Source organism: Chrysemys picta, chromosome 1, assembly GCF_011386835.1.
Source record: "Chrysemys picta bellii isolate R12L10 chromosome 1, ASM1138683v2, whole genome shotgun sequence".
Lineage (NCBI taxonomy): Eukaryota > Metazoa > Chordata > Testudines > Emydidae > Chrysemys > Chrysemys picta.
The window spans coordinates 89821752-89845905 of NC_088791.1; the positions used below are offsets into that span (position 1 = coordinate 89821752).

At 45.6% G+C, this 24154-nt stretch overlaps 3 long non-coding RNA genes across 3 annotated transcripts in view; 2 read left to right on the top strand and 1 right to left on the bottom strand.

The window, feature by feature from the left end:
• LOC135974432 (uncharacterized) overlaps positions 1-13721 on the top strand; it is a 40748-nt gene extending 27027 nt beyond the window's left edge. Inside the window, exons 2-3 of the long non-coding RNA XR_010591702.1 lie at positions 10730-10772; positions 13184-13721. This is a non-coding gene — a long non-coding RNA (uncharacterized LOC135974432). The remainder of the gene's footprint in view (positions 1-10729; positions 10773-13183) is intronic.
• Positions 13722-15988: 2267 nt separating this feature from the next.
• Positions 15989-19200, bottom strand: LOC122174634 (uncharacterized). The gene is made up of 3 exons (XR_006176717.2): positions 18847-19200; positions 16212-16457; positions 15989-16123 (listed from the first exon to the last, which is right to left on the bottom strand). It is a non-coding gene; the product is annotated as an uncharacterized LOC122174634 (long non-coding RNA).
• Positions 16408-24154, top strand: part of LOC135974433 (uncharacterized) — a 32917-nt gene continuing 25170 nt past the window's right edge. The window contains exons 1-3 of the long non-coding RNA XR_010591703.1: positions 16408-16666; positions 19196-19507; positions 23194-23242. This is a non-coding gene — a long non-coding RNA (uncharacterized LOC135974433). The remainder of the gene's footprint in view (positions 16667-19195; positions 19508-23193; positions 23243-24154) is intronic.

The following is a 24154-nucleotide window of genomic DNA, read 5'->3' on the forward strand; positions in this document are numbered from 1 at the left end:
TGGCAACTGGCTCTGCACAGAGCTGCCTTTATGCCAGCTTTGCAGCCCACAGACCCACAATCTGTGCGGAACGCTCTTTGGCCAGTAAGTGGAGTACATATGTCTTTAAAAGCCATCCATTTCATGTGTATATATGTGACAAGGATCCATTTACTAAGGCTTGGTCTACACTAGGAAATTAGGTGGGTATAACTAGGTTACTCAGGGATTTGAAAAATCCACACCCTGAGCGACGCAGTTAAACCAACCTAACCCCTGGCGTAGACAGTGCTAGGTTGATGGGAGAATTCTCCCATTGACCTAACTACCACCTCTCGGGGAGGTGGGTTACCTACCCTGACAAGAGAACACTTCCTGTCAGTGTAGATAGCATCTTCACTAAAGACACTGAAGCATTTTAAGTGTAAACAAGCCTTGAGCCTGGTTATTTCTTATTTCTCTCTTTAAAAAAAAAAAAAAAAATCCCAGTGGCTTTACGAAGTATCCTGTGTAGACCAGACTATTCAAGTGTCAATATGGGTATTTAAAAGTGTGTCTTGTGCTGAGAAAACAAATGCTGAAAAATCATGAGACGCTGCAGCAGAATTTTAAATCTTGCTAATTTCTGATTAACTTACGTGTAATTATAATATATCCTAGAGCAGGGGTTCTCAAACTTCATTGCCCTGTGACCTCCTTCTGACAACAACAATTACTACATGACCCAGGAGCGGAGGCGGAAGCCTGAGCCCATCCAACCCCCACTGCTCCAGGCGGGAGGGCCAATTCCAAAGCCTGGTGGGGCCAAAACTGAAGCCCAAGGGCATCTGCCCCAGGCCAGGGGGCCTGTAACCTGAGCCTGCCACCCAGGATTGAAGCCCTTGGGCTTTGGCTTTGGCCCTGGGCAGTGAGGGTCGGGCTTTGGCCCCGGCCCCCAGCAAGTCTAATTTCAGCCCTGGCATCCCCATTAAAACAGGGTCACGACCCACAGTTTGAGAACCGCTGTTCTATTGTTTTAAAGTTACAACGTTTTCAGGGAAACGTCTCCTAACTTACACTGCACACAGAAATTTTCAAACAAACTGTACACTTAGATCAGAAGTTATAGAAGTAGGAGGTGAGGGGTCCAAAGAAGCCTTACAAGGAAACTCTCAATGCAGCATTTACTATGAAGTCACTATCTTACACCTCCAAAATATGTGTGTATTTCCATTTACACTTACACTTACATTTTGCTTTTACAGAAAAATAATTTCCTCTAGTAATCATCTCTGGAACTCACATTTTTGAATAGCTTACTTTTGCACAACAATAGGGCTCTAAGCATGTGCCAGGCTGTCTCTAACTAACATGAAAATCCTGCCGCGGCCCCTTCCAGGGCCGACTGCCCTTCCCCTCCCCCCACAGCTCGTATTTTTCTTGCAGGCTGTAATCTGTTAAAAGGGCATTATTAGCTGAGAGGAGAGTGGAGACATAGCTACTGACTGCCCAGGAGCCCCAGGGCTGAACTGTGTTTCATTCTAATGGCAAAATAAGCTTGCTAGAGTCTAACTCCAATATGGAAACAGTGACTCTAAAGTGAAAACATAATATGCGAGTGCACAAATACATATCCGAGTCTAACATTTTGATTGTCATTGTCAGAAAGCTGAATAAGTCGGTCACAGCAATTTATCTATTGCAGCGGCTCTCAAACTGTGCGTCAGGACCCCAAAGTGCGTTTTGACCCCGTTTTAATGGGGTCTCCAGGGCTGGCGTTAGACATGCTGGGGCCTGGGGCTGAAGCCAAAGTCCAAGCCCCACTGCCCAAGATGGAAGGTGAAACCAGAGGCTCAGACTTCAGCTTCAGCCCTGGGCAGTGGGGCTCAGGTTACAGCCCCCCGCCTAAGGCTGACGCCCTCAAGATTTGCCCTCTCCTCCGCAGGGTGGTAGGGCTCGGGCTTCAGCCCCGCTGCCCGGGGTGGCGGGGCTCAGGCTTCAGTCCCCCTTCCCAGGGTCATGCAGTAATTTTTGTTGTCAGAAGGGGGTCGCGGTGCAATGAAGTTTGAGAAACCCTGATCTATTGCCATGTTATGTGACCTAGTCATCGGGCCAAATCCAGCTTGTTTTACTCATAAGACTTTAAAAGAACTACTCACGTGTGGTAGACAAGCACGACTGGACCAATAAGAACAAGGTTTGTAAGAGGATAGTGAGGTTACACCACCTTTCTTTGTGCAGTCAGTATCAGGCCTTGTTGTCTACAGTAGAAAAGGTTTGCCAGTATGGCTACACTGGCAAACCCTCCAGTGGAGATGCAGCTTATACCATCAAAACAGTGCTTTTGCTGATAGAGCTTATACCCCAACAAAATAAGCTCTACCCAAAAGCACTTTTTTTGCCAGTTTAACTGTATCTGCCCTAAAACTTTTGTGATGTGGAAACTTCCTTCTAGTAAAATACCCACCCACTCACTTTGTACAGGCCACCCAAAAGCCACCAACCAGATGGGAATGACTTTCAGTCACTACTAGTCTGAGAACAGATTGGAACTGCTGGATGAAGGACTCCATATACCATTCCTTCTGTCTTATTTTTCTAATGTAAACATGTGTCATGCATCTAGATCCCTATCTCCTTCCCCTCTGTTTTTCAAACAGAGCATGGAAACCCACTGTCTCACTTCTCCATGCTTTTCATCTTGCTTGGTGACTTGGTTTCCTCCTCCCGCCACATGCTCTCTCTCTCCACTGTTCCTCACTCACCACTTCCTAACTGCTGTATTTCCTTCCACTTTCTCCCCTCTGCTTACTGCTACAATGATAGCACTAAGCAAAACAAAAACTGATCAAATTTGACAACAGTTACAACTGTGACACCAGGGACCTCTTGATGCCAACTGGCAGAGGGCACAGGGGGGTGCATAGGGTTTTACAGCGATCCTGTGGGTCCGGTGTATGCATATTAGTTCTCCAAAGGGTAACATGTAGCCCACTGGTCATTATTATAATAGTTTTTAAATGTATGTCCAGGTTGTATTTAAGGAGTTATGTATCTATACTGGAAATTATGTTCTTAAAACCTTTGGAACTGAGCTAAGTAACCAGAAGGTGATATGCCAGGTAGGTTCCTTTCACACAGGGGGTAACAGACATTTATACATATCCCTGTCTGGGTATTGTGTATTGTCCACTTCACAATGTGGGTCTATTTGCATTCTGAGCCACAAGCTAATCAAGAATGCAAAATCGACAAGAAATGGCAAAATCTACAGGAAGGAACAAACAGCAGGAGGGTGTCCGGTTTATGACTAAAGATCAAATGACTGTTTTGATATATCTGGGATTGCAAAAGAACGCCCAGGATCCTTTTACTTAGAAGACCAGCTGGCAGCGTGTTTTGTCTCACGAAGGAGGGATCACAGCCAGGCCTAGCTGTAAAATGCTGTAAAGATCTTTGGATGAGCAATACTTAGATTTGAGGGTATCTTGTTAATTAAGTCTAGGCTCTAGCATGACTGTTATGATTTTATTTTCTGTGAAACCATTTGTTTCCAATACTTCCATTTGAATCTCTTTGTTAAACAAACTTGTGCTTGTTTTCACTATAAACATATCTAAGTGCTGTGTGTTGAACGGCGTGGTGATCTGAGGTGGAACTTTTAAGCTGCTGTGAATTGTTTCTTTGGGAGCAGTGAATCTATGAATACTGTGACTGTCCAGTGAACCCAGGGCTGGACGTTCCAGGGAGACACTCGGAGGGCTCATGGATTGCAGTGTGCCTATTGCTAACCTACAGAGGGACAGCAGAGCCTGCATAAGATGAGAGGAGAGTGCTTGTGTTGCTTGTGGCCATAGCTAGGTGATGTCATCCACCTGCAGTTTAGCTTTGCCTAGCTCCATCATAGTAAAAACGACAGAGTTTTGTGTCTGCTAGCATTGAACAGTGAGATAGCTAATGAAAGAAAAGAAACTGCAGTTGTGTTTGTGAAAAGGTGTGTGTGTCACTGACAGGCTGCTACTTGCTGTTCCTGGGATCTGTTTTTTTTTTTTTTTTTTTTTTTTTTTCTCTTTTAAACATCATTCTTGGATGATGAATCAGGGTGGAAAACAAAGCTGCCTTTCTGTCTGTGCCTGCACTTTTTTTTTCCTTGTGCAGGAGCCGGAAGGCACAGGGGTCTGGGTTGGGTCAGGTGGGAAACAAGCAGATCCTCTTGGGCTTGATGCAGGTTGGGTCTGCTCCTTCTGTGGCAGCGGCTGTGCCCTGCTCCTGCTAGCTGCTGCCTCCTCACTGCACTCTGTGTGTGCTGCGGCATAAGGGTGCTGAGGAGTCACAGTGCCTGCACGCGGTGCAGCAGGGGGCAGCGGACGGCAGGAGCAGGCCACACAGCCAGTGGCACAGACAGCCACTGCACTGACCCACGGATAGGAGGCAGCAGTGACTCAGGTTCAGGTGAAGGGTCAGGGTCAGGTCAGAAAACAACTTGACGCTCTCAGGCTCAGTCCAGGTCAGGCCTAAAAATTAGGCCTGAGCAGACGTCTAGTGGGAGAGAGTCACATAAACAAGGGAAAGTTAAAATCATGGGTGTCAGGTACCATAGGCTGTGCCTCCCCAAACAGCCAGGCGTGACCCCGCCCTCACTCCGCTGCCAGGCCCCCCCTCTTCCTTCCTGCCCACTCTGCATGCAGCAGTGTGGCCCCAGTCCCCCTGTGCGGTGGCCCTGGTTCAGGCTGCGGCTGCGCGCCACCAATCCTTCCAGCACTCCGGGGCTGGGAAGGCTGGGGCTGTGCGCCCCTCCCCCCCGTCCTCCTGGCACTCCAGGGCTGGGGAGGCTGCAACCGTGCTGCCCGCCCTCCCGGTGCTCCAGAGCTGGGAGGGCTAGATTGGGGCGGGGGCCAGTGGCTGCAGTGGGGGGAGCTCTGGCGAGGGTGGTGCACGGAAGGGGTGGGGCTGAGGGCTAGCCTCCCCCAGCCTGCAGTTCATGCGCCGTCCATGGTTAAAATGACTATACACAAAATATAGTTAAATTCACAAATACCAAATATCGGCCTTCCCCCCTCTACTCTTTCTGATTTAGTTACTTGTAACTACAGTACCGCCTAATTGTGGTGACTTCCTGTCTAATCTTAGTGGCTCCTTGGACCTGCCTACATCAGGGGAATATTCAAAAAATTTCCCACTGTTGCTACCAGTGATTCAGCTCCCTTGGTGTTAGCAACTATATCTGCAGTAGGCAGGCAGGCAGCCAAAGCGGCCCATCTTCACTAGAAATACCAGCACTGGTAGAGATGAATCAGCATTAACAATGGTGGGAAATTTTTGAAAACTCTCCCTGACGCTCACAGGGACATAACCTCATTCCGTCCACACACACACACACCACATCCCAACGAAAACATAAAATCCTCCCCGAAGTAGTATGGAAATATTATCTCTCCACAATTAAACACATAGAAGTGTCATTTTTCACCATGGAGAGTCTATGGCTACGTCACTCCTGCAATCGGAAGTGTGACTGCATTCAGGTAGGCTGCCAGCTAGCGCAGCTAAAAATGACAGGGAAGAGACGGCACCACAGGCTTCAACACAGGCTATAGGAGCCAGCCCAGGACCCTGGTTATATACTCGCATTCCTAGCCCCATTGTGTCTTCACTGCTATTTTTAGGTTTCAGAGTAGCAGCCGTGTTAGTCTGTATCCACAAAAAGAACAGGAGTACTTGTGGCACCTTAGAGACTAACAAATTTATTAGAGCATAAGCTTTCGTGGACTACAGCCCACTTCCGAAGAAGGTGGGCTGTAGTCTTCGGAAGTGGGCTGTAGTCCACGAAAGCTTATGCTCTAATAAATTTGTTAGTCTCTAAGGTGCCACAAGTACTCCTGTTCTTTTTGCTATTTTTAGCTGCGCTAGCTAGATTAAAGCTAGCGTGGTATGCCTTCCCAAGCTGCAATCACACCTTCCATGGTGGTGTAGGCATAGCCTAGGTCTCCGTCACATTTTCAGCAGAATGTGTGTGTGGGAAAGAAGGGAGTGAGGCTGAGAGGAAGAGCAAATGAGAGACTCTCCTCCTGCTACTTCCCGAACTGAAGTTACTATTTTGTGCTTGTGATGTCCTAACCTATTCCGAGATGCAACATTGCGACTTAATTGTAAGAGCCAGCAGGAGGTAAAGACTAAACTGTTGGGAGGAGAACACGTTTTAGGTTTAGATCTGCTATTTTAGCGTTTATAATTTTGCCACAAAGGATGTGAAGGGGTAGGAAAAGGGGGATGATGACAAAGATGAATGGATGTAGATTCCCATGTGATATGAACAGTACGTTTCCGTTTCTTTTTCTAGTATTAAAAGTTCATCTCTGTTAAAAATACCAGTGTTATCAATAGCACATGATTGTCCCAAGGGAGCCTGAGTCACATCCAGAGGTTAGGGACTGTCCCTTCTAATACAGTTGCAGATTTTGCCTCTCCCACATGAGGGATAGGATTGTTTGCTGTGGGAATAGAGGGGACAGGAGCCTGAAGGGGGGAAATATAGTAAGCAGAGGCTGATTTCGCTCTGCACTGCAAAGAGATGGCTCCAGCTGCAGGGGAACTTTGAAGAACTTTGTCAAGCTGACTGAGCTCTTTTAAGCCACGGCCAATTTGGTTCCCTCCTGTCAGTCAGCCCTGCCAACCAGAGCATCGGCCTCTGAGTTCTCTCCTTCTCTTCCCTTTCCCCACCCCCTGCCCCTAGGGTTGAGCTGCACCGGAAGAGCAGTCTGAAGGGGAACAGCCTGCATTCCATTGTGTGAAGGAAATGGTTTCCTTCTGGTTCTTGCACAATACAATTTAACATTCTATTTAATTACTTTTACACAGTCCTTAAAGAAGTGAATTATACACAATTGTGTGATAGCTCTGAACTGCTTGACACTGTTTCTCCCTTAGGATTTGACACCGAGGCTGGCTCACACAAGTGCTGCTGAATCTCCCTGCTGGGTTTGAGACCCCCTTCTGCTGAAGTGGGACATGTTGAAATTCTAGTCTGATGTTTACTGCTTTTGCTCCAGTGCTGCAACAATATGAGCGGCTGTGTCCTGACTAAAGAGCTCTGTGTGATAACTTGAGCCTCCCAGGGAATCTTTCCCTTTACCCTAGACCTGGCTGGAGTTGTTTCCCCTTTGACTTGACAAGAAACCTCTATCCACTACTCCCATAGCGCCCTTCACAAATACAATCGCCAGTCCCGGCGTGTAAACACTACCTATCCTCCAAACTGAATTATGACTGAATTTCCCCCCATCCTGTTCCCTGCAGCAGGCACAAAAAAAACATCTACAATGCACCCATCAGTGAGGTATCAGAGCACATTAGGGCTTAGCAGTATTTCCGATTAATGTACTATTATTATATGCATGTATTAATGGATTCATTAGAGGCAATATAGCTGAGTTTACATTGCTTTGGGAATCTTAACTTTTTTAATTTCATGACATCTGTCTGTGTAAACTTTCAACCTTAAAATTGCATACCCCCCCCGTGCACACACACTTTTGTATAGTACTTTTTACCCTTCTGAATGAAAGATGTCATATGAATGTCATATATTATTGATCATAATTACATGGGAGGGCCTGATTTTTTACTGTATACACATCTATAATATGAGCACTTTGAACTTATAATAGCACCTTTCATCCAAAGACATCAAAGCATTTTATAGACATTATACTATGCAATATGCCACTGCAGCAGGTAAGTATTATACTAATTTTACACATAGGTCAGTGATGAAAAGAGATGAAGTGGCTTGTCCAAGGTCATACAGCAAATCATTTACAGAATCAGGAATAGAATGCAGGAGTCTTGCCATCCAGTACAATCCTTTACTCAAGCCACTAAACCCCACTACCTCCTTTTACTTGTCATTTCAAAAAGCCACAGCCATGCATGAACAAAACATCAGAAACTGAAAGGAGACTGGTTTCTAGACTTTTCACAAAGGACAGAACTTGCCTGTCCTTCAGATGAATTGCCCTCATGATATAGAGACAAACAGTGTTGCTGTTTTCAGTGGGATCTAAAAGTTTGGAAGAGGATTTCTATGAGGTGGGTTACCAAGATCTTAGAAGAAGAGTATGGTGTCTTCTTCACACCTGTATCCAAATTATTTTCAGGAGATGGGGTGACATCAGATTAAGCAGCAGAGGGTTGGGTTGACACTTGTATGGGAGACCTATTGCCCACTCCCCCAAATGCCAGTGTGCTCTCTCAGCCATTTCTTCTCTTCCTCTGATAGTGTATGACATTTCTATAACACATTTTGCACCTGAAAGAAAAAGTACTTGAAGACATATAGTCTATATAAAGGGAATACCGGTTATGAAATGGAACCATTTCTGAGGAGAAACAGGACTTGAATAGTGCACAGCAATCACACAATAATATAGGGCAAATAATGAAAAATGTATTCAGTTGAAAGGACAGGGGATTTTAGATAGAGGTGGACAGAATGTAAATACTGTAATTGAAGTTTGGCTGGGACACAGAGTTTAACACGTCTACTCTTGTGCAAAATTAATGAGATCTTTAAGGTTCTAAGGAATAGCCAGCATGGATTTGTAAAGAATAAATCATGCCAAATCTAATTTTCTTCTTTGACAGGGTTATTAGCCTAGTAAATGGGGGGAAAGCAGGAAACAGGATATATCGTGATTTTAGTATGCCTTTTGACACAGTCCCGCATGACAGTGTCATAAGCAAACTAGGGAAATGTGATCTAGAAGACATTACTATAAAGTGGGTGCACAACTGGTTGAAATACTTTATTCAAACGGTAGTTTCCAATGGTTTGATGTCAAACTGGGAGGGCATATCTAGTAGAGCCCCTCAGGCATCAATCCTGGGTGTGGTATTATTCAATAATTTCATTAATGACTTGGATAATGGAGTGGAGAGTATTCTTCTAAAATTTGCAGAGGACACCAAGCTGGGAGTGTTGCAAGCAGTTTGGAGGCCAGGATTAAAATTCAAAATGACCTTGACAAATTAGAGAATTGTTCCAAAATCAACAAGATTAAATTCAATAAAGACAAGTGGAAAGTAATACAATTAAGAACAAAAAATCAAATGCACAACTACAACATGGGGAATAACTGACTAGGTGGCAGGACTGTTGAAAAGGATGTGGGGATTATGTTGGATCACAAATTGAATATAAGTTAACAATCTTATACAGTTAAGAAAAAGGCTAATATTCTGGGGTGTATTAAGAGGAGTGTTGTATGTAAGACACGGGAGGTAATGTTCCCGCTCTGCTCTGCAATGGTGAGGCCTCAGCTGGAGTATTGTGTTCAATTCTGGGCACCACACTTTAGGAAAGATGTGGATAAACTGGAGAAGGTCCAGAGAAGAGCAACAAAAATGACAAAAGGATTAGAAAACCTGACCTATGAAGAAAGGTTAAAAAGATTGGGTACATTTTGGGCTTGGCTACACTTGCAAGTTAGAGTGCATTAAAGCAGCCCCTGGCGCCCTAACCCGTCCACAATGGCAAGGCACTTAGAGTGCCTGGACTCTGCAGCTGGAGCGCTCCTAGTAATCCACCTCCACGAAAAGCATTAACACTTGCTGCGCCTTGGCTGAAACGCCCCAGCGTCAGTGTGAATGAGGTGTTGCATTACTATGCTTTGATGGGCCTCTGGAAACGTCCCATAATCCCCTTAAGTCAAGTAGCCACTCTTGTCATTGTTTTGGAATCGGCAGCAGGAATGCGAATATGGCCTTTCAAATCTCCGTTTCTGACAGCTGGCATGCTTATCTGCTCCGGGACAAAGCAACCATTAGTGTAGGGTGACCAGATGTCCCTATTTTATAGGGACAGTCCCGATATTTGGGGCTTTTTCTTCTATAGGTGCCTATTACCCCCCTCCCCCATCCCAATTTTTCACACTTGCTGTCTGGTCACCCTACATTAGTGTGGAATGCTGCTTGCTGTGAGTGAGAGAGAGGCGGGGGGCAGGGGGATCTGCTGCTGTCTGAACTTACAAGACAGCATGCTGACATGCTCTCAGCCCCTCAAAAACCCACTCTCTCCCCCACACACATACTCACAACACATTCCTTGTCACACTCCACCCCACCCCCCATTTGAAAAGCGCATTGCAGTCACTTGCATGCTGGGATAGCTACCACAATGCACTGCTCTCTGTGGCGTTGCAGGAGCTGCTAATGTGGCCATGCCAGTGCGCTTGAATCTGACAGCGTGAACACACTGCAGCACTTTCCCTACTGCACTCTCCGAGGGCTGGTTTAACTTACAGTGCTCTACATCTGCAAGTGTAGCCATGCCCTTAGTCTTGAAAAAAGACAGCTGGCAGGGGACCTGAACGTGATAACAGTCTTCAAATATGTTAAGGGCTGTTATGAAGAGGATGGTGATCAATTTTTCTCCATGTCCCTACCCTTTTCTGCCTCTTGGGGATATTCCTCAGGATAACATCTTCCAATGTAAGGACAGCCTGCAGCAGTGGATATGTAATTACTAATCTACACCCTGCTTTCCCCTGATCCCCCAGCATTGGTACAGGAGAAAAGAGAAGTGAGGTGGAAAATGTTTTACCATCTCCAAGCACGTCCCATACATACTGGGAAAAGCAGATGGCAAAAGCATTCCAAAACTGAGAAAAAATAAACTTTTTTTAAATTTTTGGCATGGACTAGTCTTTAGAATAATAACCACTTATGCTGTTTCTCTCTTTCCCTGGCACCTGAAATACTGGGGCTCTTACAGACAGGGGATTTATCATCTGGTGAATGCCTGAAAGATCTGCAAGGTAAGCAAAAGAGGATGGGGGAGGAGATGATTGCTGACCTCGTAAGCGCACCTCAGCAGAAGGCCAAGAAAGCAGAAGCACGGAGGGAAAGTGTAGGGTTACCATACATCAGTTTTTTCCCGGACATGTCCGGCTTTTTGGTAATCAAACCCCCATCCGGGGGGAATTTCCAAAAAGCCGAACATGTCCGGGAAAAATACACCCTGGCTTACCTGGGCGCCGGGGGCTGCTGTGCTCCCTGACTCCTGGGCTCTGTAAGAGCCGAGCTGCCCGTTGCAGCGCAGTATGTGTAGACATGCCCTAAAGCTGTTTGAACTGGTTATCTCATTCACACCATCCACAAATCAGAGACTACCTGTGCCTGCCAATAGTGGAGGGGTGGAGTGCGGGCAGCCGGTTTCCACAGAGTTACTGAGCATGCTCAGTCCTTGTGAGCATGCTCAGTGCAAGCCAAGCAACAAATCGGGGGGGGAGGGGGGAGACACATGACCCTGCATTCCCCCTCCCCCATGCGTTGCCTCTGCCACAAAGCCATCCAATCCTCTTAAAATATTTTCAAAAAATAACTCCTAGGATCCAAGACCTTGGTTGGCAGATTTTCAGGATAGATCATTTGTTTTATGCATTGTGTTTATGATGGAATTACACTGGCTTTGCTAAGCAAACCTGGAGCCTTTGGAAAAGCCAGTCAATTGATTCCCCAATGCATACTTCAAGCTTCAATGGGCAAACCTTCTGATCTTCATCCGCCCCAAACTGTTTTTTTGTAGATGGATTAACATTGTACATGGGTGCATTTGCATAGTAGATGGATTAACATGGCTGGATTGCATGTAGCTCATCTCAACACCAGCGCATGCACTGGGAAATTGGTGACCTGACCATGCCCCTTAGTCGATAGGTCAAGTCATTTTGAGGCAATTTCTGCACAGTAACTGGTGCACCCCTCCCCATGCTCTTGCATGGTAGGTTGATGTCCCACCATGATCTTGTTTGGAAATGCTAGTTGGAAAAGAACCTTTTACACTACCATCTTCCCCACAAATGCAACAGTGTAATACAGGGCAGTATTTAGCCCTCAGTTTTTGCATTAATATTTTCCATTTAAAGAAAGAGAAAGTAGGGGGAACATGACGTTAATTCATTCTGTGCTGGTGGATGGGATTTGCACACAGGCAGAAATGTAGTTGTAAACACATCCTGAATGGGAAATGCACATCCTGACTCATTTAACAGTACATTTCTATTTTTAGCCTAGAGTTGTGCAGAAGCAGAACTGCAGTTAAATAAGTGTTTTTTCTTTATCAATTTATTTTCAGTTCCACTTTAGCATTGTATTAGAGCAAAATCACTCTCACGCACTACCCATCTCCAGGGACACAAGCCCCATGGAATGCCACTCTTTCCTCCTCCCAGCCCCCCGCAATCCCCTATTGCCTCCAAAGCTATGTTGGCTAGGGGAAGGGATGGATAAATATTGTCCAAGGTAGAGTCAGCCAGAGATTGAAGCAGGCGGGAGCAGCTGTAGAAGTAGTTTCAACATGGACACCGATGATGTCATCAGACTTTTTACTCTGAAAATTCTCTCCGCTTCTGTGCTGATTGGCTGCTTGCTCTTCCCCCTCTGTCTTCTCACTTCAGTCTTGCTCCACCTGTCCTTCATGTTCCTCTCCATTCTTTCCTCCTCCATCCCCCTTACCTCTCTTCCTTTGATTTTCATGTCAATAATCCCTTCCTGTCTTCCCTTCTGTCATGCCCTTGCCTTATAGTGCATGTTTTATTTTACATTTATTCTATAGATAGATAGATAGATAGAATGAATGTAAAATTAAAAAAAAAAACACACCCAAAATTTTAAAAACAAAGAGAGAACTAAAGTGTGGAATTTCTCTGTTAATTCTGCTTGCATGTTATGTCCTTTCCCCTCCAACTTTGTGTATATCTTGTCTATTTAGGCTATGTCTACACCAGCGCACAAGCTTACTAGACAGTGTACATCCTCACATATGTTCCACTTATGTTGTGTTGGACACGGGTATAACACTGTGTACACATGTATGCCCACATCCACACTGCTGCTGTTGTTATATGACAGCTCTACCATTTAGCTCAGTGGTTTGAGCATTGGCCTACTAAACCCAGGGTTGTGAGCTCCATCCTGGAGGGGGCCATTTAGGGATCTGGGGCAAAAACCTGTCTGGGGATTGGTCCTGCTTTAAGCAGGGGATTGGACTAGATGATCTCCTGAGGTCCCTTCCAACCCTGATATGCTATGATTCTATGATCTGTTTCAGAGGTAGTATCCCAAGGTTCTGTGCATCACAGGGAGACATTCTAAGAATCGCTTTTGTGTGTGTTGTTGGTACTGTGCCAATGGCAGTTCTTGCTCATGTCTCCCTCTTGTTTAGCAGGGTGGAACAAATGGAGCAACTGGATGATGATGTGGTTCTGCTTCTGCTTATTCCAGGACAAACATTTATGCAATGGAGTAAGCAATTGGCGAGATGCAGGATGGAATTTGGGCAGAACTTTCCAACACGCCAAAGACAGCTGACCTTGAGGAGGAATGACAATCCATTCAAGTCCCATGGAACAGATACGGTGAATGTTGATATTGCCACAGTATGCCCTCGGGTGGACTGTCGCTTCTTGTTCAGGAACACCAGATGTCATAGCCGCTGACTCCGTGGGTGCTTCGGGGCTGGAGCACCCACTGGAAAAAAGTGGGAGCAGCCAAGCTCCCCGCCCCAGCTCTGCTCACCTCCACCTCCTCCCCTGAGCATGCTGCGTACCCACTTCTCCTCCCAGCGCTTGCGGCCACAAAACAACTGTTTTGCAGTGTAACAAGCTGTGGGAGGGAGGGGGGAGGAGCAGGAATGCAGCGCGCTCGGGAGGAGGCAGGGAAGAGGCAGGGCCGGGGCAGGGATTTGGGGAAGGAGTCCAATAGGGGCAGGGAGGGGGCAGAGTTGGGGTGGGGGACTTTGGGAAAGGGGTTGGAATGGAGGCGGGGCAGGGGCGGGAGGGGGTCGAGCACCCATTGGCGCCAGGAGAAGTTGGCGCCTATGTCAGATGTGGTGGGATCACATCATTTTGGAAATATGGGATGACCAGCAATGGCTTCAGAACTTCCAAATGAGGAAACCGACTTCCTTGGAGCCATGTGATGAGCTTATGCCCCCAGCACCAGAACACTTGATTCAGGGAAGCCATACCAGTGGAGAAGTGCATGGCTATTGCTCTGTGAAAGTTGGCAACACCAGACTGCAATAGGTTAGTTGCAAACTACTTTGGGGTTGGAAAGTCCATTGGCGAGATCAAGGTAGTGCAGGTTTGCAAGGCACCGTGATTTACCCCAGGGATGGTTACTGTAAGCAAAGTTCTGGAAATAATAGCTGGATTTCAGAGGATGGAGTTTCTGAACTGTGCAGGGGCCATCGATGGCACACACATCCCAATACTTTGCCATCCAAAAGGGGCGAGCGAATATGTGAGCTAAAAAGGTTCACTGGTTCTTCAAGGCTTAGTGGACCACAGAGGTAGATTCCTAAATACCAATGTGGGAAACACTGGAAAGGTTTGTGACACCAGGGTGCTGAGGAGGGCGGGATTGTATTTGAAGGGTGAAGAAGGAACTTTATTCTCCAGAACTGATATGGTTCTTTTTGGTTTGGCTGTGCCAACTTTCATTTTATATTTGTTCCTAACTTGGAAACCATACCCTGACATCTATGACCCTGGAAAAAAGGAGTCCAATTGCAAACTCAGTAGCTGCAGCATGTGGAGTGCATATTTGCTGAAATCTTGTTGGTGTTGCCCATGCACCCATCTGGATGCCAATGTGGCCAATGCCACTTGCATAATAATCTCCTGCTGCACATGCCATAACTTTTGTGAATGCAGTGGGGAGTGCTTCCAGCTCCAGTGGGGACAGGACAAGTCTGGTTTACAGGCAGCTGTATCCCACCCACATGTGCACTGGTCCTGGTTCCCAGTGGGCAAGGGAAATCAGAGATGCCAGATGTGCACACATGTGGGCACAGCAGGGGGGCAAAGGTGACCTCTACCTATGCTGAGGGACAACTTCACACCTTGCACAGCTGCTGGAAAAGCATGCAAGGGAATATTGGCACATACTTGTGGGGCTGCATAGCTTTTGGAGTGATTTCCCCCCCCCCCCCCCCCCAGCCAGTCATTTAGCCATTAATTCCTGTGACTATTCACCCATTACAGGCAATTGTAACAGGGCATCTCCACTGGGTTATCGCCTTAGGGTTGGTTTTCTGCTGTGGAGGGTCCGGGCTGAGTTGTAATGTGGTCATTGTGGGATGCTTTTGTCTTAAATGTTAACAGTTTTAAACAAATCTTTACTGGGAGCACTCAGTCTGTCTTAATTACCTTATTAACCTTTTTGTTGTTGTTCTTTGTTTCATCTATTCTTCCCCCTCCTCCCCCCACACTGTTCATTGTTGGCAGTCCTAACTACACTTAGCAGTTGTTATGGAGCAGTAATCTCTAATAAGGTTGAAACTGGTCAAGCTTTGGAGGGGACATTCAATCAGTGGTTTGTGACAGATGCCTGTATCGTTTCTTTAACTGTGTTACATTTTTCTGTATGTAAACCAAACCATAAAGACATTCATCTGCCCATTTTCTGTGTTGTGAGAACTTTTAGAACTACAAGGGCTTTCTGTAAGCTCCTGACAATGCACTTTCCCCATCCTTCCCATGCATCCTTGGGACATCAGATGTTTCTTAACCTGCAAGGCGTGTGTGTGTGGGGGGGGGGGGGGGCAGTGGGGGGGAAGGGATGGACAGAAAAGTGTTTGCAATATAATGGCACCTGACAATTATACCATTGCAGTTCATGTGCTGTGAATTATGGGGCCCAATTCTAAGCCTGAAAACATCAGACCTTCATCATACTGAGGAAGGAGGGTCCCCACACAAGTCAAGGAAACTATAAAATGTATTAAAAGTACTGGAACAAATAATTGAAATATTTTAAAAAGGAAACGTAAACCAACAGAACATAATGGGACTGAATCTATGAATAATGGCCAAATGTTAATGTCTCTGAACCCATCCCCTTGCTCTCCCTTCCTCCCAACAAAGGGGGGAATGATGGGGTGAAATTGTTCTTGGGGACAAACACGGATGTTTCCTGTGTGGGGTTTGGGAGGCAGACACTTGGTGGGCTTCAGGGATTCCCCCAGGATCATCATTCCCTTCCCGGATGTTCATGGATGTTCCCCTGTGAGGGGTTTTGGGTGTCTGTGGAGGATGTGGTCCCAGGAATCCTGAAGGCTCCTCATGGTCACTTGGAGTATTGGATCGTCCCCCTTTGCAGCACCCTGGAAGAGAAGGTGGTAGCCATTCATAGATATGCAGTAGCCACAGCAGCAGGTGGACCCTGAACTTGTTCTGCCACCAGATCCGTACCTCTCCATTACGGCATGCTCCTGTACCCTGAGGTGTGCTTCCAGCTCCATGAACCAATTCATCAGTTTCTCTTCCTGCTGAAGAGCCAGCTCCTTCTGTGCCTTGAGGAACTCAAATTGCTCCTGGTTCCTCCTGTCCATCCCTATGAGCAGCTCTTCCAGGGTCCTTCTCCACCAGCTTCTGCTGTCTCTGGGATGCTACTCCTGCCCTCCTGGTGGAATGTTTTCTCTCTTGAGAGCTGAAAGTCTTGCCAATTCAAAGACAATAGAATTATATACTTTTTCCTTCAGAAGAAGCCGAGAAATCCGCCCCACCCCTCCCCATAATAACATAATTTTGCCGTAGAAGGCCACAGTATTGATACTTCTCAGCATTCCAGGAATGTGATTATATAACTGTCTTGGCACCTCAGACAACTTTTGCAGCCCCTGAGGAAGGAGCCGAGGCTACTAATGGTAAGATACATATACTAATGTTTTCTAAAATTTAAAATGTTCATAGTGTCTCGGGAGCTGTGGGTGGCAGTTTCTTCCAGGGACTGTTACCCTTTGCAATTTTTTTTAAAGATAGGAGAACATAGCAGTTTTCAAGATACCAGAATGAAAAAGAGAAGTGGCTTTCTAGTCCAGTGACAGAGATCTAGCAATCTATGCCAATAGGGTTGCCAGATGTCCAGTTTTCAACCGGAATGCCTGATCGAAAAGGGACCCTGGCAGCTCCAGTCAGCACAGCTGACTGGGCTGCTAAAAGTCAGGTTGGCTGCAGCGACCGGCTCAGCGCAGCTCCCGGAAGTGGCCATGGGGGCTCTGCGCGCGCTCCAAGCGCCAGCTCTGCAACTCCCATTGGCCAGGAACTGCAGCCAATGGAAGCTGCAGGGGCAGCGCCTGCAGACGAGGCCACGCCGCCACCTAGGAGCCAGACGGACATGCTGGCCACTTCCTGGGAAGTAAGCGCTACCCGGAGCCTGCACACCTCACCCCCTCCTGCACCCCAACCCCCTGCCCCAGCCCTGAGCCCCCTCCTGCACTCCAAACCCCTTGACCCAAGTCCGGAGTCCCCTCTGCACCCCAAACCCCTCATCCCCGGCCCCACCCTAGAGCCTGCACCCCCAGTTGGAGCCCTCACCACCCCACACACACCCCAACCCGCTGCCCCAACCCAGAGCCCCCTTCCACACCCTGAACCCCTCATTACTGGCCCCATCCTGGGCCTCAGCCCAGAGCCCCTCCTACACCTCCATACCCCTCCTACACCCTAACCTCCTGCCCCAGCCTGGAGCCCCCTTCTGCACCCCAAACTTCTCATCCCCGGCTCCACCCCAGAGCCTGCATCCCCAGCCGGAGTCCTCACCCCCTTCTGCACCCCAACCCCCTGCCCCAGTCCAGTGAAGAGTGAGTGAATGAGGGTGGGGGAGAGTGAGCGACAGAGGGAGAGGGGATGGAGTGAGTCGGGGGTGAGGCCTTGGGGAAGGGACGGGGCAGGGGTGGGGTACAATCAGAAAGTTAGCAACCCTATATTCCAGAGAGATGCTTCTGCTAATGGTCCCCTTTCTGCTTATTGCTGAATGGAGGGGTTTGGTCAGCTATGAAAAAGCAGGTTTGCACTACCATTGAACCTCAAGACCCAGCTGGACTTTCTGCTACACCAGAAATTTGCTGAAATATGCTTACAGGACTGGGAGATTTGACTATATTCTCAGCTAGCATACTGAGTTTCCATGCAAAGGGAGATGCAAACCACAAAAACTGCCTCCCCCGCGCGCGCGCGTACACACACAAATGGCATCACCAGAAAATCCTGCCCCTGTGGCTGCCTAAAGATGATGAAACAGACAGGGAAAGAAAGAGACAAACCACAACTTGATTTTGTTCTCTGAAGTTTCAGATCACCACCACAAGCCCCTGGCCCTCACTACTGCAAAGGGACACCGCACTGTGTTTATGGAACCACCAGACGGGATCCTTCTCCCATCCCTGTTTCCCCCAACTTGTGCAGTATGCCTCAGTGTGGGAACAGGCCAGACAACAGGGAGAGGAACTGTAACAATTGTGTAAGCTTCCAAGGGAGAAAGGAGACTGTTATGACTAACTTTTTTCCTCAGACAACCAAAGTGTTCCCTTCCCCTTCTCAGACCTAACCTCCCTCTGCACCTCAACCCCTCCTCCCTCCTTCCATGCAGCTCCCTTTGTAGGGAGGCAGTAGGAATGGGGCAGGTGGGAGAAGCACTGAAACAGTGAAATCTTCCAAAGAACAAAAGACAGCTACTATTACTAACTTTAGACAATCAACTATAAGTTTTCTAAAACTGTCCCATCCTCAGCGAGGACCTTCCTAAACCTGGCCACATCATTCCTCTGCTGCATATAGCCCTGGGACCATTGTTGCCTGTTTGCTGGCCGAGAAATGCACGGACACAGGAGCACAATGATTGTTCCTTAATAATCTGTTTTATAGCTTCTGACAAATGCATAACAGTGGTTCATGGGAAATCAATTAAACCATTGATTTATAGCCATGTCTTGCTTGGGGACCATTTTAGGGTGGTGTGGAGTGGAGGCTGGGCTTAAAATCAGGAATGTTGCATCAGAACAAGATGGGATATTGGCAGGAAGGGTGGGAGTCCATTGTAACTTACTAGCTTGGTTCTGGTTCTTGCTGTGACTCGGGTTCCTCCTCAGGTTCGTTGTGTGGGGGAAAGAGGAGTCTTCTTCAACTGGTGTTCCCAGATAGTAGTGCAGAATCACATGTTCATCATCCTCTGGATCTTCCGGGGCATCCTCCATGGTCCCTGCTGCCTCCTCAGCCTGGCCCTCATTGCCATCCTGACGGACAATGAGGCCGGCAGGGTTGAGGAGGGGGTCACGAGCCATTTCAGGCTCTGTACTGGGAACCGTTGAGAACACCTGCTCCAGCTTGTCATCAAATGAGCATGTGCAATGCACCCTCCCAGAGTGACTGTTTGATTCCTTTGCCCTCCTGTACAGGAACCTAAGGTGCTTGATGCATTCCTGGCACTGGGCCTGAGTCTGCTCAGTGCCCACCTGCTCCAGTCTCTGTGATATTTCCTGGTAGAAGTTGATGTTCCTGACGACCCAGGCGAAGTCATGGAGGACAGCGTACTCTGACCACACGTTGATCAGCGCCCAGTTGTGGTCAGTGGGCCAAGCAGCTACTCTCAGAGCAGGATGTACGTTCTCTTGTACTGATCAAAGGAATGAAGTGGAAAATTGATGTGGTCACTGCAGCTCACTACTATTGGTGACAACGGGCTGGGGACAGGGACCTTTATAGATCAGGTGAGGTCAGACAGAAGAGGGTTCAGTGCATTATGGGAATGTGGGAGGAGGACTATCGAAATTCAAGACCTGGTACTCGCCCCTTGCCTCCATCCACATTGCACACTGGCATGGGTACAGGGCCATGCCACAGCCTGAGGCATGTACTTACCCATAGCCCTTAGGAACTCTAGCTTACTTGCCCTATACTTATCTTCAGATACATACTGCTTGGGTTTAGAGGGGGCCAGTAAGGGAGTTTGGCACAACCACATGTGAGGACATGTGTAGAGTTGCTAGTATAGATGTGCCCTTAGACCAGGGGTTCTCAAACTGGGGTCATGAGGTTATTACATGGGGGGGGGGGGTGTCCACAAGCTGTCAGCCTCCACCCCAAACCCCGCTTTGCTTCCAGCATTTATAATGGTGTTAAATATATAAACAAGTGTTTTTAATTTATAAGGGGGGTCACACTCAGAGGCTTGCTATGTGAAAGGGGTCACCAGTACAATAGTTTGAGAACCACTGCCCTAGACTGTATGCAATGTGGGGTAGGGACTGTCTTTTACTCTGTTGATGTTACTCTGTTGACCAATCTTAGTGGGGACCTTTCAGGAACTGCCATAATACAAAAAATAATCACAATAATAAATTTATTGAAATAACACATTGAATAGTTACCAGTGAGAAACATTAACCTTCCAATGTTACAATTATTTTTCAAAGACACCATAGTGACTAGTTTTGTTTTAAAGACTAGCAGAATTACAGGCTTGAGGTTCTAAAACTTAGCCATTTTTGAAGCACACACAAAAAAAGTTTGGAATACATTTTTCACGGAGAAAACATTTTTTCATACTTGAATAATTGAGTGGCTCTACAGATTTTTGTGAAACTTTAGTCCTGAAGCTAAAGCCAGAAATGTGGCATTTCAGCACAAGACCACGTTTCTTTTTTTTAGCTAGTTGCAAGTAACTGAAAATAGAGGCTAGAATGAAGTGGCCATCTGAATCTTCAAGGGTGTCATGCAAGGGGGAAAAAAGCTTGTACCCTCTTTTGTACATAAAAAACTTCTATCAGTTCTATCTGTGTTTCTCATTTTAAGTATAGAGAATATCAGTTGACATCGTAATACAATGACTAATCACAGTGTAGTTTCATTCCAGTTACAGTGTAATTACACTGTGGTTGTGCTTTCTGATACTTAATTGCCAATAATTCAGTATCCAGAAGATGAACTAATTACATGGCTGAATTCATTATCACCCATCTGGAACTATTAGAATTCAGGTATATTTACTACATTGAATTTACACTGTAATTATTCCCATTCATCTAGTGAACCTTCTGATCATCTGAATTAGTGGTAATTAAGGTATCAAAAAGCATAACCGTGTAACTATACTGTAATTACATAACATTTAGTCCGTTTAGAAAGTTTTTAACCAAATATCAAACCAGTAGCGTCTTTGTAAGTGCAACCAATGTATAAAACAGACTTGAGAGTTAGTGTATTTGGGTTTTTTAGTTTTTGTTCTCCTCCTTATTGCCTTTTATTCCCCTTCCCAGCTTGTTTATTTGCATTAGAAGTCAGGTTTTGTATAGCTTGCATTTTCCTAGAAGATGTTTGTGGCCAATTGAATAACTTGTACACCTGACAAATAGTGGGGAGAAAAGATCTTGTTGTGAAAAATTAATCTGCCCCTTCAGATGGAGGGTTGAGAAGGATTAAATTCTAGTTCTTTAGTCTCCAAGGACAATTTCAGTAGAAACAAACCTTTTTATTTGTATAATGCCTGCATCTGTAACTTTCACTCTATGCATCTGAAGAATTGAGGTTTTTACCCACGAAAGCTTATGCCCAAATAAATCTGTTAGTCTTTAAGGTGTCACCAGACTCCTTGTTGTTTTTGTAGATACAGACTAACACGGCTACCCCCGATACTTTTTATTTCTGATGCTACAAAAACAAGGAGGGAGGGGAAAACACCTTTTTCTGGGAGGATAACAGTATTTTCAGGCCTTTTTTATATTTTTATAAAAGAGCACAAATTGCTGTTTTTTCCTTTACAGTTCACTTTTACTTACTGCTATTCTTATATTAATCATGTCACCCATCACTGAAATGCAGTTAACTCTAGGGTGGAATGCGACAGCCGTTTAACAGTATACCACAATATTTCATGACAGTTAAGACCAGGAAGTGTACTGTACCCAACTGAAGTCGCAAGAGGAATGTAAGTAGGAAGAATGTAATTTATTTACATTGGAATTTGGCCAGGAGACTGAGGCCAACACTCCGGATCTTGCAAAAATTGCAATGGAATCTTTAGGGGCCATAAGTGGTAAGGATTTAACGTTACTTCTCATATAAAAGACAGTGGGTGTAATTTAATTCTACATCTTATAGATGCACATCACAAATCTCACAGTCCAATGGCAAAAGTAGCTTTAAGTTCCTAAACTACAACAACCCAAGACAAGGTGCCTATGAGCAGTAGTGCCACCCAGAATCACCATAGTGTATACATTGTGGCTCTGGCCCCTCTTCCTCTAGACCACAGCACACCCTATGCACCAGGATTCTATTGCTTGTTTCAATTTTTTAAGCCTTTTTTTTTTTTTTTAACGTTACTATAAGTCTCAGCTAAAATTAGAGCTGTATGGGCCTGGTTCTCCACTGTCTTTCACTTCATGCAGTTATTTAACTACCTGTGGGTATTATACACTAACAAATCAGAATAGTGGTGCCTTACTCCCACTTTGCGCACACAAGCAGGCCCATGTGCATAGTTTAGTACAGTAGAATCTCAGAGTTACGAACCTGAGGTACAAACTGACCCGTCAACCACACTCCTCATTTGAAATCAGAAGTATAGAATCAGGCAGCAGCTGAGACCAAAAAAAAAAAAAGGCAAACACAGTACAGTGTTAAACATAAACTACCAAAAAAAAAAGGGAAAATTTAAAAAAAAATGATTTGACAAGGTAAGGAAACTATTTTTGTTCTTGTTTCATTTAAATTAAGATGGTTAAAAGCAGCATTTTTCTTCTGCATAGTAAAGTTTCAAGCTGATTTAAGTCAATGTTCAGTTGTAAACTTTTGAAAGAACCATAATGTTTTGTTCAGAGTTACTAACATTTCAGAGTTATGAACAACCTCCATTCCTGAGGTGTTTGTAATACTGAGGTTTTACTATATTACTACATGGCAATAGGGGAGACATGCACAAGCTGTATATATTGAATACAATATGGTGCTTAAATAAATGATTTTTTACATATGACAACTGATTATAAAATGTTGCAGTTCTGCATTTAATAATACTAAACATGTTTTCAATTTAAACTAGAAGATGACTGTAAAATATCAACTGCTTACAGATGGGATTATGCTTTTCCATATATTATCTAAGGAATAGAATACACTGTGTTGTACCATACCAGACCATAATTTGATCAAGGAATGCTGGTGATCTTGATAAATGAGACTGAAAATCAGGAAAGTTTATCATGTTACTAGACATTAGAAATAAAATTTATATACTTCATAAATGTTATGAAATGTGTTCACGCATCATAAAAGATATTCATGACACCAGTGATTTGTAACAATGTTCTTTGCAGTAAAATTCTGACATCTGAAGAGTTTGGGAAGGGATTGAATTTTACTTTTTGGAGTAAAATAAACCTATTTTTTTTGCAAGGATCTTCTCCGTCCAGAACTGGCTACTGCTCTCCTTGGCTCCACTGAAGGTAATTCCACATCATACTACTGGTAGGGGCTTGTCTACACTTACAGTGCTGCAACAGCACCATTGTAGTGCTTAGTGAAGATGCTACCTACGCCGATCGGTAGAGGCAGTAGCTATGTCAATGGGAGAAGCGTTGACATAGCAGTGTCTACACTGGGGGTTTGGTGGTTATAACTACATTGCTCAGGGGTGTGGATTTTCCATAGTTATACTGACATAAGTTCCAAGTGTAGACTAAACCAAGGAAACTTACAGCAGCCCCTCTTGCTGCAGCACTGATGTTGCTAGATATCTTGTGGCGAATCAGAGGACTTCTGATTAAGGCTGTGTCTACACTAGCACTTTGGTCGGTAAAACGTATATTGCTCAGGGGTGTGAACAAAACACATCCCTGACCAACATAAGTTACACCAACAGAAGCCCTGGTGTGGACAGTGCTATGTCAGCAGGAGACGCTCTCCTGCTGACATAGCTACCACTGCTCATTGGGGGTGGTTTAATTTGGTCAACAGGAGAGCTCTCTCCCGTCAGCATAGAGCGGCCGAATGGGAGATCTTACAGTAGCGCAGCTGCATGGGTACACTTGTGACGCTATAAGACCTCTAGTGTAGACATCACCTTAAACTGAAGATTAAAATGGCAGTGGTGGTACCTCCCATATGGCAAACCTTGTGCCTATGGAGTGGGCTAGTACCATGAGTCCAGTTTGCCATCTGGGACTGTTAGCAGGGCAATTGAGGATTCCCGTTGCATCACACACTTCCATGGTAATGAAAATACAAACCTCAAACTTGGCTTGTTTTTTACCTCAAGAGATGCATGAAGTAGCATTAAATTTAAGAAGTTTTAAAGTTGGTATGTTCTCACCAAAGTTCACAAACAAGGACAGACATTTTTACTGCACATTATATAA